Raw genomic sequence first — 6,000 nt, 5'->3', positions numbered from 1 at the left:
TGTTTTTTAAAAAAAACCAAACATCTTTTTACTTTCAGTTTTGCTGCTTAAATTATTTGACTCTAGTCAGAAGATCCAACTGGTATCTCAGGTTTGATTGTCCCTGAGCTTTCCAGGAATCCATGCTGAGAAATTCCCCAACAGTGAACAGTCAGGCAGGGGAGCAAATTAGCGCTGGGTAAGAAGCCATGTTGTGTTATATTGAAGACAAGCCAAGGTCAGAGTTGCAAGGATCCCAGAGACTTTGCCAATGTGGATCTAGGCACAGGACTTGAGGACAGGGTATGGACCTAGTGGAAGAGGTATAAGTTAGATTAACTTATTTCTGAGGTCCCATTAATCATGACATTTGTGAACAAATAACAAAAAGAATTTGCTTCAGGCAGATCACCTAGAATGGAGGAGTTATGTTGAGATAAGAGAGGAAGCATCTTCTAGAGACCAAAGTATAGAGAGCTCCACATCGGCCAGGAAAATATCAAAACTCAAAATCTAAGAGGAGATAGGTACTGGATCCACTTAGAAAAGAAAATTTGTTGAAAGTTGAGAGGTGTGCTAATTTAACCCTCTCCTCCATGCAGATTAAACTAGTGTTTCCTTCAAACAGGGTGAGATATTCCTTGAAGTTTGATTGACTCAGGGGACTGATGTTGACTTCAACATGTTGACTTCATTTCTTCATCACTTGAACATGGAAGATTCATTCCCCTGAATCAACTCTAGTTGCCCTTAGTACCTGTCCTTGAGGAATACTCTACTCTTATTTGGGCTAAGCAAATCTTTTGTTAACTGTTTAATGAATGACCTATGACTATCTCTCTTTGTTCCAATGTCCAACTGAAACTACCAGAAGATTGGTCTAAGTCAGATCCAGCTCAGAGCAGAGGGTTACTGGGAAGGTTACTAGGAGGGTTACTACCATGGCCAGTGGTTATAAGGTAAAATATCTCAAAACTGTCTAAATGGGGGCAGGAAATATACCTGCTTAGATGTAGATTCTTCCCCCCTTAACTGAGGGCCAGAAAAGCAAATTTCAGAGGTCTGAGACATACTAGTCTGGCCAATCAAATCCATAATAGAAAAATATGAATTGATTTTACATAAAGTTGGAAAAAAGCCAAGTAGGAGGAATCTAGTTGTTTGTCCCTGTTCTTAGGAATGGGACAAACTGTAACAACTACATTTCCAGGTTTCAAATGAAATTTTAAAAATCAGAAATGAAGAGAGTAAAGATCTCACATCAGGGGTATATTGGAGCCAGATCCAACCAGTTTGGGATAGCTTATTGTTAAATTTTCAGTGTGAACATCAGAAATCAGCGAATGCCACAAATGAGGGATTGATTTATTGTTTTGTTAATTATCTAGGCTTAATAAAGTGATGGAAAAAATCTCAATAATGCAGATTATACTGGATAAAATGTTAATAATGAAGATTATACTTCAAAATGTGTTGTGGATTTTTTTCAGAGAGCTGGTTATTAAATATTTATCAGCATATTTCTACCTCAAGTCATATTGCAGATGAATAATCAATGAATAATAAAGTGAAACTTTTTGGTATTGGCTAAAAAAACCCAAATAGACTAGATAAACAAGAACCAGAGCCATCAAAAATAGCAATAATTGGTCAATTCGAGAATATAAATTATGAGAGGTAAGGACTCCTTTTATAGCCAGCAACATACAGAAAACAAGAAAGTAATTTGGTAGAAATTTGGATCAATCCTGTTTCCTATATCAAATTCAAAATAAACACTAAGTGAATATGCAATATGAATGTAAAATATCCCATTTTTACATTAAAAATTTTTTTGTTGTTATTTTGATATAACCACTATCCCAAAGCACAAGGAGTCTCATACAAATGTGCTTTGGAACAGGAGCTATCCTGAGGCTGACAGACATCCACAAAGATAATCAATCCAATACACAGAGGAAAGAAGACTGCATAGAAAATCATGAATCTCTTTCACATATAACTTGTTTTTTTAATTCATGTAATAAAACCAACTTTTTAGTTCCAAAATCATCTCATGCTGAATTCCTTCTATTGTCTTCCAGTTATGTCCTTGTATGCCTCATATAACTAGCAGCCTTCCCTTCCCCATTGTTCTCTCCTTGCCAAAATAAATTAATTAATTAACCCTTTTTTGTAACAAACATGTGTAGTCAAGCAAAACCAAGCTCAGACATTGCACTGACCATGTGTGAAAAATGGATGCCTCATTCTGTACGTTTAGTCCATTATTTCTCTGTCAGGGGTAAAGATCACATGTTTAAAAAAAATTAGAGGAACAACTCCATTGGGAGGAAAAAGTGTGTGTGCTTGTGTGTATGTGTGTGCATGCACATAAGAGTTAAAATGTTTGCTAAGGAACTTCTGGTACATGTAACCAATAAGATGGAGGAGTAGGCCTGTTCTATGATGGTCACAACCTCTCCAAAAAAGAAATTATTTGACAAAGATGAAGCAAGTTCAGCTATTATCATCATCTGGAACATCTAGAACAACAACTCATGATCTTGTGCCTACCTAGAGCTCTCTCAGCACCCACACTGGCCACTATACTCCCAATTACAAAGCTGTACTAGCCAACACAAAGACCCAAAATGCATGGCCTTGTGACAAAACCCAAGGATTTGACATGAGCTTGCAACAAAACCCAGTCCTACAACTTGGTCCGTCTTCCTTCTCTCCAGTACTATGGAGATCCTGGCCCCAGGCTGCAAATGTTTATTTGGGCCACAAAGACAGCCAGCATTGCTACAGAAGCTTGCTAGGGTTGTGAAAAACAGCCAGCATTGTGGGGGCAATATTCTGGGCTGCAAAATATCTCTATAGGAGATTCTTAGAGCAGAAGGAAAGGGATAGGACTCATGTCTGGTCTTGAAATACAGTTCAATCTCACACCCCACCACACTGCACCCTTCTTCCCAGGGCCTTGGAGACTCAAATTATGGAAACCAATCCAATAGTACCCAGTACTGAAGCTGTCTGAGCTGCTGTTGCTGGGTCCGAAAAATGAAGAACAGAGACAGTGGGACAGGACATCAGGACAGGACACCATGTAGATAAGTACAGCATCCATGTAGGGCTAGTTCTATCCTTCCAAAAGTCACTTAAGGACGGAGACTAAGGCTGGCGAGCAAATGGAAGCTAATGGCTTTATAAGAAATCAAGAAACAATAAAACAAAGCCAAAAGAATGAAAAAGTGGAAGAAAACAGGAACTACTTCATTGAAAAAAGCCAACAGACTTGGAAAATATACCTGGGAGAGATAATTTAAAAATTATTGGACTACCTGAAAGCAATGATCAAAAAAAGAACCTAAACATCATCTCTCAAGAAATTATTAAGGAAAACTGTTCTGATATTCTACAACCACAGGATAAGATAGAAATTGAAAGAATCTACTAATCACTTCCTGAAAGAGATCCCAAAATGAAAACTCCAAGGAATATTATAGCCAAATTCCAGAGCTCACAGGTCAAGGAGAAAATATAGCAAACAGCAAGAAAGAAGCAATTCAAACATCATGAAGTCACAGTCAGGATAACATAAGATTTAGTAGCTTCTACATTAAAAGATTAGAGGGCTTGAAATGTAATATTCCAGAGGGTAAAAGAGTTAGGGTTACAACCAAGGATCACCTACCCAACAAAACTGAGCATAATCCTTCAGGGGGGAACAATGGATATTCAATGAAATAGAGGACTTTCAAACACTCTTGATGAAAAGACTAGAGCTGAACAGAAAATTTGACTTTCAAATTCAAACTCAAAAACAGCATAAAAAGGTAAATAGGAAAGGGAAATCATAAGGGACTTAACAAGGTTAAACTGTTTAAATTCCTACATAGGAAGATGATACTTATAACTCGTAAATGCTTTCATATTATTAGGGCAGTTAAGATTACATATATATATATATATATATATATATATATATATATATATATATATATATATACACACATACATATGGACAGAGGGCACAGTTATGAGTTGAATATGAAGGTATGATATCTTAAAAAATAAAATTAAGGGGTAAGAAAGAAGAATGAGAAAGGGAAAGGGAGGGGTAGAATGGGGAAATCATCTCACATAAAAGAGGCAAGAAAAAGCTTTTTATAGTGGAGGGAAAGATAGGGAAGCTTGTGGAGTTGTGTGAGTGCACCCGACCCTCATCAGAATTGACTCAAAGAGGGAATAACATAGACACTCCATTGGATGTAGAAATCTGTCATATCCTACAAGAAAGTAGGAGGAGAAGAGGATAAGGGAAGTGGGGGTGCTGATAGAAAGGAGGGCAGATTGGGGGGAGGTGATAGAAGAAAAACACTTTTGAAGAGGGACAGAGTGAAATGAGAGAGAGAATAAAATAAATGGGGGTGAGGGGAATAGGATGGAGGAAAATACAGTTAACAATCATAAATGTGGAAAAAAATTTTGAAGCAAGTTTCTCTGATAAAGGCCTCATTTCTCAAATATATAGAGAACTGAGTCAAATATATAAAAATAGGAACCATTCCCCAATTGATGAATGATCAAAAGACATGAAGTTTTCAGATGAAGTAATTAAAGCTCTCTATGGCCATATGTGAAAGTGCTTGAAAGTGCTGTTGATTGAAGGAATACAAACTGAAACAATTCTGAGGTACTAACTCATACCTGTTATATTGGCTAATAGGGCAAGAAAAGGGGAATGGCAAATGTCAGAGGGGATATGGGGAAAATGAGACATTAATGCACTGTTGGTGGAATGGTGAACCGATCCACCCATTCTTTAGAGCAATTTGGAGCGATGTCCAAGGGGCTATGGAATTGTGCGTACCCTTTGACCTAGCTAGCAGTACCACTACTTGTCTATATCTGAAAAGAGATAAAAAACAAAGGGGAAAAGGACCTATACATACAGAAATATTTCTAGCAGCTCTTTTCTGGTGGTAGGAAATTGGAAACTGGGGGAATGCCCATCAATTGGGGAATGGCTGAACAAATAGTGCGTGTAATTGTGATGGAACACTGTTGTGCTGTAAGAAACAACGAGCAGGATGCACTAAAAAAAAAAAAAAACAAACCTGGAAAGACCTGCATGGGTTGATGTGAAGTGAAATGTAATAGTATTCTAAGACAGGGTTAGGGAACTTGCAGGTCTGAGGCCACATGAGACCCTTTGACTGAATCCAAACTTCACAGAACAAATCCTCTTAATAAAAGGATTTGTTCCGTAAAACTTGGACTCAGTCAAAAAGCCACACCCAGGACTTAGAAGACTACATTTGACCTTACGGCCACAGGTTCCCCACCCCCGCTCTAAGATGATCAGCTGTGAATGACTTAGTTATTCTTAGCAACACAATGATCCAAGACAACTCTGAAGAAGGAAAACTGCCATCTATCCCCAGAGAAAGAACGGATGGTGTCTGAATATAGATTGAAGCATCCTTTTTTTTTATACTTCATTTTTCTTGAGGGTTTTCTCTTCTTGGTCTGTATTCTTTCATAACATGACTAGTATGGAAATATGTTTTACATGACTTCACATGTATAATCTGTATTGAATTGTTTGCCTTCTAATGAGGAGGGTGGAGAAGGAGGTAGGGAGAGAATTTGGAATTCAAAGTTTTAAAAACAAATCTTAAAAAAATTATTTTACATTTAATTGGGGAAATATAAAATGGTAAGAACTCAAAAAAAAAGGAAAGAAAAATCTTAGTATGTAACCACGGTTTAATAGTGTAAGAGTTTGGGAGACTGGAGATGCTTAGGTAAGCAGAAAACTATATACTCCTTAGCTGACCTCCATTTTCTTATGGGTCCTGGGATTGATTCAACGACCAACTATAAATTCAGGGGAGCAATGATGAAATGTTCTTCCTACCTCTTGAAAGCAAAGTAATAGAGTAGAGGTATACAATATAGACCAGAGGTATAGTTATTTTGGACATGGCCAATGTGTATATTAGTTTTTCCTGACTGTGCTCATTGATTACA

Source organism: Notamacropus eugenii, chromosome 7, assembly GCF_028372415.1.
Source record: "Notamacropus eugenii isolate mMacEug1 chromosome 7, mMacEug1.pri_v2, whole genome shotgun sequence".
Classification (NCBI taxonomy): domain Eukaryota; kingdom Metazoa; phylum Chordata; class Mammalia; order Diprotodontia; family Macropodidae; genus Notamacropus; species Notamacropus eugenii.
The sequence above is the reverse complement of the archived record's forward strand: the minus strand, read 5'-3'. Positions refer to the sequence as shown.